The sequence below is a fragment of the Psammomys obesus genome, unplaced genomic scaffold (assembly GCF_907164565.1).
Source record: "Psammomys obesus unplaced genomic scaffold, mPsaObe1.curated_primary_1811, whole genome shotgun sequence".
NCBI classification, from domain to species: domain Eukaryota; kingdom Metazoa; phylum Chordata; class Mammalia; order Rodentia; family Muridae; genus Psammomys; species Psammomys obesus.
The window spans coordinates 38,705,466-38,714,945 of NW_026592118.1; positions in this window are offsets into that span (position 1 = coordinate 38,705,466).

A 9,480-nucleotide genomic window follows, 5' to 3' on the forward strand; every position below is an offset into this window, starting at 1 on the left:
TAAAGAAATCACAGAAGTGTGGTGACATGGGTTGAGCTAGTAGGTTCCTGTATCTTGGGATGTAGTGAAAACTGCTTCAGATTTAACCCTAGTCTGTTTCTGAGGAAGATGAAAACTAGGCAGAGTGGTCTGGATTTACTGCATCAGAATACTTGGAAATTGATGGAAACTTTGAAGCATGTTGATAAGGAAGGTTTAAGAAGGCTTCATGTTCAGTACTGAAAATCGCAATGGCAAGATTCATTGAAGGCCCATATATGAAGGCTGCTGAGATGCTGTCGGTGGAATTCAGAAGGACTCTTGGGTCAAAGATGGGCAGAGATATATCTGCTATGTGGTCTCTCTATGACTCCTCTTTCCTGTACAAATCAGAACTCTTGCTGGCAAGATATTGAATTTCAAACTCCATCTAGGATTTTAAAAATAAAACAAAATAAATTTCTTGGAATAATTTACCGGGATGGCTCACACAGTTGAAGGAAAAACTGATCAAACTTAGGAAAACATGAACCCAGTCATCTGGCAAATTCACATTTATTTGTTCTCTGAGGAAGAAAGGCTTGGACTGGGGTAGATAGCAACTGTGAGGGACACTGAGACCAAGTGTAGCAGGTAAAAAATAACACCAAAAAGACACATCCTCATAGAAGTTTTTTTTGTTTTTGTTTTTGTTTTTGTTTTGTTTTTGGGTTTTTTTGTTTGTTTGTTTGTTTTTTACCATGACCAGACAGACAACAGCACAGTAGGGACTTTGAGGAGAGTTTATGACTGAGCATTACAAACATCATGGCAAGATTCTGGAGAGAGGAGTAAGGCACATGGCAGAAGTGTGGCTCTCTCTTTATGGCTCTCAGAGGCTGACATGTCTTCATGGCAGGAGCCTGCATTTAGGCCCTCTAATTCCCATATAAGGGGTCAGGGAAGGGTAGAGAGAAGGATGCTAGGCCACCAGTACCACCTTGATATCTTCTCACTTCCCCGATGAGAAATGCAGCACCTGGAATTCTGTTAGCTAGAGCTAAACAAACAACGCTCTTAGTGCTGTGCTTGGATCTGTGAAAGGAAAAGGGCTTCTGCGGTTACTGTTGCTGAAGCAGCAGGCTGATCTGAACCCTAAAACTACATCTGTTCGATAATAGTGATCAGCAGTTCCTGGGAGCCTCACCAAAGACAAATGGATTCCTTTCTACTGCTAAAGCTCTCAAGTGTGATTTATCAAGAATGATTTATCATCTTGGGCAAGTCACGTTCCTTGCAATGGTTTGAACACGATTTAAGTGATTCTGTCAAAACTTCTTATGTTGGTGGGGGCTCACAAAGCCTCAATCACCAACCGAAGAGCTTGTATGGGCCAGACCAAGGACCCCTACACATATGTGCAGCGGGGTCATCTTATGTGTCCCCTAACAATGGGAGTAGGGGCTGTCTCTGACTCTGTTGCCTGCCTTTTGATCCCTTTCCCCTAGCTGGGCTGCCTTGTCTGGCCTCAGTGGGAGAGGATGTGCTTAGCCCTGCTGTGACTTGAGGTGCCAGGGTGGGCTGGTATCCCTTAGGGCCCCCCTCCTTCTCTGAGAAGGAGAGGGGTTAGGGGGGAGTAGAACTTGAGGACAGGACTTGGAGGAGAAGGAGGAGGGGATTGCTATCAGCTCTAAAGTGATTAAATTAAAAAAACAAATCTATGTTGGAAGCTTGCTTTCCAATATGGTGGTTTCAGAAAGTAGCAGAACCTTTTAAGAAATGGAACTTAGGCCAAGGTAATCAGTCACTGTATATACTCCCCTTGGAAGGAACTAAAAAAGTTCTTTTGGAACATTAGTAGTTCTCAAGAGAAGAGATTATAAAAGGATAGAACCATTTGTCCTTGTCCTTCAGCCCTTCCATCTCCAGTACTGTCTCATCACTACCTGTCCGCCTTGACAGATCCAAACTGATGCTGGTGAGATCTCCTATAGCCTCCAGAACTCTTAGATCAGTTATAAAGTATCTCACTTTGTGTTTCATGCTTGTAACAGAGTTTACTGATACATCCTCTTTGTGATTGTTTTCTTTTTTTTTTCCTTTGATAAATGGAGAAACTAACAGGTGTGTCACAGGATTGATGTAAACATTAAATGTCAAAACACTTAAGTCAGGTGGTTGGGATAGTCTGAAACACCTGCCAGAATAAAGCTGTAGTTGTTGGCTCATTCCTGAATCACCACAGTAGCCAGCACTGTGATCATTCTGAGTATGTCTGTGGTCAGATAATATGAGGATTTTCATTGGTGCAACAGGAATGGAGACGCAATTTGCTAATTAAAGAGAAGAGGGAAGAAGAGGTATCAAACAGGAAAAAGATAATAGCTTTCTATCATATTCCTTCTTAAAATACATTTCTTATTGAATTGTGATTTTACTGTGTGAATTAATAATGTACACAAATTGACTGCCATAAAGCAGCCCTTCAAGATATCATAGCTATATGATCTACACGTGATACACTCAAAGTCTGACTGGGTTCTAGCACTACGATTTAGCGAGAGGAATATTTTGAGAAAAATTGGGACTTGAATTGTTCTGTGGACTATATTGATAATACCTTGGTATGAACATTTTTGTGTTTTATCTTTGGCCTATCTTGTACCAAAAAGCAATCACACGCACATACGTATAGCTACACTAAGACAACTTAATATTTTTTTTCCTGCGGCCCTAAGCAGACATGGAAGGGCTTCTTACGCATCCTACAATCCCTAGAGTGGGATAGCATTTTGTCCATGTTAATGAAAGAGGTCTCAGCAGTTTTAAGATTCCTAAGATCCTGGGTCATTCTTTAAGTCAGAAAGAGTGGGTCATTCCCTTAGCAAGTTTTGGCAAAGACCAGCATCCATGTGGTTCAAAAAGAGAATTTGTGTCGAGCAGATTGTACAAATTATTGTGAGAATTAATAATGTACGTAAACTGATTGCCACGTAGTCATGGCTCTCTTCTGATAAGACTGGAAGATTATTCCAGTTCTTACCAGTGGCTACCAGACAAGTCATTCTCATCTTTTATTTATCCTCAAATTTTATGTTTCTTTCTAATCCAAATCAACACTTAAAATGATATTATAATGTGATGGTTATTTTTATGTTCACTTGAATAGACCATGGGATGTCCAGATTGCTGGCTAAGCACCGTTTCTGGTGAATCCTTGAGGATATTTCTGGAATATATTAGCATTTGAATATATAGACTTAGTATAGCTCAGAATCCTCCCTAGTATGTGTGGGGCATTTCCAATCTGTTTCATGGGACAGAGGAAAAGGATGGCAGCAGGTAGATTTAACTCTTCCTGCTTAAGCTAGGGTATTCACTTTCTCCTGCCCTTGATGGCCCCTATTCTCAGATATCTCGACATAGACTAAAACCTGTGCCGTTTGTTCTCTGGCTCTCAAAGTTTGAAACTGTGTTGCCAGTTTTCATGGCTTTCCACCTTGCTGTTGATTCTACTCCACTGCACAAACATAATTCAATCTTGGATATACATTGATTCTGTTTGGAAGACCCTGACTAACAGACTGCTGATTACAAATGTGGCATCTACAATATTAATGATATTGTAATCATCATTTTTGTTAAAAAAAAAAAAAAAGAAAAGAAAGAAAGAAATCCCCTTGTAGCCAGCATTAGCTACTTTGTGGGTTCTTCTTTCTTCCACCCTTCTCCACCCTTTTCTTCTATCCTTTCAACCCCCTAACACTAGATAAGAGATAGAAAAGGAGAGAAAGGAAAGGAAAGAGATCCCTGAATAAAGGAAAGGGTTGGAATGGGGGGGGTAACATTATCGTTAGACTACTTCCTGCTGATTAGGGGCATTGTTTTCTTTAGGGCAAGTTTGATCTTTGCTGTCAGAGTATCTAATTTCTTCTTGCTGTTTTTTCTTTGCCCAAGACTACTTAACAAACCACCATCAACAGCAACCAATCATCGTCCAACCTCTCAGGGCCCTGGCCTTTATATAACTTCTGAAAAGTCCCCAGAATTCTAACCACACAATCGAAAAAACTATCTGCTGCTGGCAAAATCATACCTCTGCTAGAGCACAAGGCTAATCTTAGTCAGCTGCTTTAAAGCAGCCCCATAGGCCCACGCCTGGGATTAAAATGAAAACATGTTCTTATAGCATTTCTGTGTTTTTTTTTTTTTATAGAAACTGAAATTACAAAATTTTCACTATCCCTTGTATGAAACATGAAGAAATGAAATGGAAGTACATTATGGGTATGTCTAGATCATTCTCAGCCTGAGAAATTAAAATAAAATAAAGCAGACTTGATTCAAAGATATTAATTAATATTAATTAATATTAATCTTTAAGGCCTCAGCTGAGAGGGTAGAATTTTTTTTTCATTTCAAATCATTTGAAATGTGTGGAGTACAATAAACAAACAAAAACAGACCTGTGTATGTGATATACTCAAAATAAACAAGAAAAGCTGAAGTCCTAGGAGACCTTTCATTGTGATATTTCTTTCTAAAAGAATGTATGTGCAAGGAGTTTTATAAAGATTTGATTGATTGACACAAATTATCCCTCACAGAAAAATAAAGAGTAGTGAATGAGAAAGAAAATTGAACTTTTATTTGTATGACAAGAGCACAGCAGACCAAAGGGAATTAAATAATGGGGGCTAAGGAAAGATAGAGAAAATAAAATAAATAAGCTAGGGAGAATTCTGTGCACAGGAGTCCGTGGACTGTTTTAAGATGATGTCCTGTAAGGAGGGGTTGTTTCATAGAGGATTATCTGACTCATCAAGAGTTTATGGCATCCTTGGTCAGCTATCTCCCATACAACCACCTCGGCTCACTTAAAATCGCATTATGTCTTTAGTCTTAGACACTGAAACTGTCATTTGTATAATCATTCATCTGTACCTATATGCACGAACATGACATTGCCTTCACATTCTTGGGGTGTTCATATAGTGAATTTGCCTCATTCTTATATATCAGTTTCATGTTAATTTTATTATATGCACGAACACAACATTGCCTTTACACTCTTGGGATGTTCATATAGTGAATGTGCCTCATTCTTATATATCAGTTTCATGTTAATTTTATTATTAATGCTTCCATTAACTTAGGGTCTCCAGTTTTATAAGTTAGCTAATTCTGTTGATCAAATTAATTAATAATCATCAGTCACCATCCTAATTAAGTAATAGTAGCAGCTGTAGCAGCAATTTTTACTACCCCAGTACTTTACAATTTATAAAGTTCTCATAGATTGATGTCTGTTGAGTAATTAGCATTCAAATGAATGTGTCATGCTCAAAACTAGCCCTTTGGCAAACACAATGTCTATATAAGTAAAAGTGTCTCTTTTCTGATAACCATAAAGATTGACATCCATTTTATGGCTTATTTCAATTTTAAAGACTGAAAGTAGACAAATAGAAAGGGCAACATGAGTGACAGGCTTAATTAGTATGAGAGTCACAGAGAGAAAGTAGTCTAATATCCAAAGACAAAGATTTCTGCCTTGCAGGCACAGGCTGCGCCTCAGACAAGGAAGTAGAGCGCCATTGCTGAGCAAGGTTTGTTGGAGAGAATCACAGAAAATAAAATGAGGCTTGATTTTAGTGTGAATGTAGAATTGTTTTGCCCCAGTGGAGAACTGATTGTGCCAACTTTGGAGGAGTTTTGCTGCTTTGGCCAACTCATGCCTTTTGGGCGCTTCTACTGAATCATTCCACTGCTGCTGAAGCATGTTGCTGCTGCTTTGCTCTTTGACTAGACTGCTGGTACCCTGGCAACTGAGTTTGCTAAGGTGAAAAGAACACATCAACTGTTATCATCAGGAAGTAGATAAAAGGGGTCTATACCCCCTTTCCCTATAATCTCCTACCTTAGGTGTGTGTGTTGGGCAGAGGGGTTGGAAGGGAGGTAAAAGCATTTAATAACCTTAAATAAAGCAGGTGCTTAAAAATTTATATATATATATATATATATATATATATATATATATATATATATATATATAATGTATTCAACATACTCAATTCTTTTTTCTATCAGTATGGCTGACAATCATTTTATATTTTTTCCTCCATTAATTTATTTATTTATTCAGTTTATATCATGATTGCAGCCCCCTCTTCTCTTCCCAATCCCACCCTCACACCCAAATCTTCCTCCATTCCCCTTTCCCATTGTCTTCAGAGAAGGGTAGACCTACCACCTCCACCACCACCTGGGGTATCTCTCCCTGGCACATGAAGGCACATCTTCCACTGAGACCAGACAAGGCATCCCAGCTATGGGAAAGAGAACCAAAGGCAGGCAACAGAGTCAGAGAGAGCCCCTGCTCGAACTACTCCAACACTACTCCAACCAAGCTGCACATCTGCTACATGTGTGCAGGGGCCCTAGGTCCAACCATGGACATGCTTTCTGGTTGTTGCTTCAGTCTCTATGAGCCTCCGTAGGCCCACATGAGTTTACCCAATAGACCTTGTGGTGGCACAAAACCAAACCAAACAAACAAACAAAACCACTGTCAAAATTTTTCTTACACCTTTATTGAGGGTAAATCGATACAGTGCATAGTATATGTTTATCCCTGGGACAAGACCAACTGTTAAAATATTTATTTTTGACTCTTCTTGGGTGTTCCTGTTATTCCCAAGGTATGAGAATACAGAAATTCACTGTGCAATGTCCCTTGGCTTAAAATGTCTGTGTGTGTAGTTTACATCCCAATTGTAGCCCCTCTCTCATCTCCTCCCAGTCCCACCCTCCCTCCCCCTTACCGCTATTTCACTCCCCTAGTCCCCAGAGCCCTCCTTCTGTACCATCTGACCCTGTTAGGAATGCCTGTACCCTCTTCCTCCGTGGCCTGGCAAGGCCTCCTTCACCAGGGGGAAGTGAACAAAGAGCTTGCAACAGAGTCCATGTTAGAGACAGTGCCTGCTCCCCTTACTAGAGGAACTAAGCTGCCATGGGCTACATCTGAACAGGAGGTCTTCATCCTCTCCATGTATGGTCCTTGCTTGGATGATGCATCAGTCTGTGCAGGCCTACCCTGGGCCCAGATTTGTTGATTCTGTTGGTCTCCTTTAGGAGCTCCTGACCCCTCCAAGTCCTTCTATCCCCCCACTCTTTCCTACAACTCCCTGCAGTCTGCCCAAAGTTTGGCTGTGAGTCTCAGCATCTGCTTCCATCCCCTGCTGGAAGTTTTTCCAAGGACATCTATGGTAGGCTCCTGTCCTGTCCCCTGTGTTCAACCAGTTCTGGTGTCTATTCTATTTGTCCTTCTGAATGAGAATTAAGCATCCTCTTAATGGTCCTCCTTGTTATTTAGCTTCTTTAGGTCTGTGGATTGAAGTATGGTTATCCTGTACTATGTGACTAATATCCACTTATAAGTGAGTATATGCTATGTGTGTTTTTCTGCTTCTGGGTTACCTTACTGAGGATGATCTTTTCTAGTTCTATCCATTTGCCTGCAAATGGAAATGGAAATTTCATGATTTCCTTCTTTCTAAATGCTGAGTAATATTTCATTGTGTAAATGTGCCCCAATTCCTATATCCACTCTTCAGATCCCATGAAGCACATCAAGGTTGTTTCCAGATTCTGGCTATTACGAATAAAGCTTCTATAAACATAGTTGAGCAAATGTCCTTGTTGTATGGTAAAACATCTTTCAGGTATATGCCCAGGAGTGCTATAGCTGTGTCTTGAGGTAGCACTATTCCCAATTGTCTGAAAAAAGCTCCAGATTGATTTCCAAAGCAATTGTACCAGTTTGCATTCCCACCAACAATGAAGGAGGGTTCCCATTTCTCCACATCCTCTTTGGCATGTGTTGTCACTTGAGGTTTTGATCTTAGCCATTCTGATGGGGGTAAGATGGAATCTTAGAGTTGTTCTAATTTGCATTTCCCTGAAGACTAAGGATGTTGAGCATTTCTTTAAATGTTTCTCTGTCATTTGATACATCTCTGTTGAGAATTCTCTGTTTAGTTTTATACCCCATTTTTAAATTTATTATTATCATTAAGTACAATTTATTCACTTTGTATCCCTGCTGTAGCCCCCACCTCATCTCCTCCAGGACCCACCCTCCCTTTTTTTTAACCCCCTAAGTCCTTCCCCTAATCCACTGATAGGGAGGTCCTCCTCCCCTACTATCTCACCCTAGCCCATCAGGTCTCAGCAGGACTGTTTATATCCTCTTGCTCCTTGGCCTAGTAAGACCACCTTGCCAGGAGGAAGTCATCAAAGGGCAGACAACTGAGTTCATGCCAGAAACTGTCCCTGCTACCCTCTAGGGGACCCCCATAGAGACTGAGCTGCCCATGGACTACATCTGAGCAGGGGGTCTAGGTCCACTCCATGCATGCCACAGCCCTAGTCCCCCCACCCAAGCCCACATGTACCCCATTTTTAATTGGATTATTTGGTTTGTTGGAGTTTAATTTCTTGAGTTCTTTATATATTCTGCATATTAACCCTCTATCAGATATAGGGTTGATGAAGACCCTTTCCCAGTCTGTAGGCTTTCATTTTTTTCTAATGACAGTACACTTTGCCTTACAGAAGCTTTTCAGTTTCATGAGGACCTATTTATTAATTGTTGGTCTTAAAACCTGAGCTGTTTAGGAAGTTGTCTGTTGTGCCAATGAGTTCAAGGCTCTTCCTCACTTTTTTTTTTCTAGCAGATTTAGTGTGTCTGGTTTTATATTGTGGTCTTGGATCCACTTGGACTTTAGTTTAGCGCAGGGTGATAAATATAGATCTATTTATATTTTTTTACATGTAGACATCCAGTTAGACCAGCACCATTTTTGAAGATACTATCTTTTTTTCCATTGTATGGTTTTCACTTCTTTGTCAAAAATCAAGTGTCATAAGTGTGTGGGTTTATTTCTGGGTCCTTGATTAGATTCCATTTATCAACCAGTCTGTTTCTATGCCAGTATCATGCAGTTTTTATTACTCTTGTTCCATAGTACAGCTTGAGATTAAGGATGGAGATACCTCCTGAAGGTTTTTTATGGTACAGGATTGATTTAAGCTATTCTGGGTTTGTTTGTTTGTTGTTCTATATGGGCTTGAGAATTGTTCTTTGAAAGTCTGTTAAGAATTGTGTAGATATTTTGATGGGGATTCCATTGAATCTGTAGATTGCTTTTGGTAGAATAGCCATTTTTACTACGTTACTCCTACCGATCCATGAGCATGAGAGATCTTTCCATCTTCGGATATCTTCTTCAATTTCTTTCTTCAGAGACTTGAAGTTTTTTGTTTTTTTTTTTTTTTCATACAAGTCTTTCACTTCCTTGGTTAGGGTTAAACCAATATATTTCATGTTTTTGTGGCTATTATGAAGGGTGTTGTATTCTTAATTTATTTCTCAGTCTGTTTGCCTTTCTTATACAGAAGGACTATGGAGATATATATATATATATATATATATATATATATATATATATATATATATAT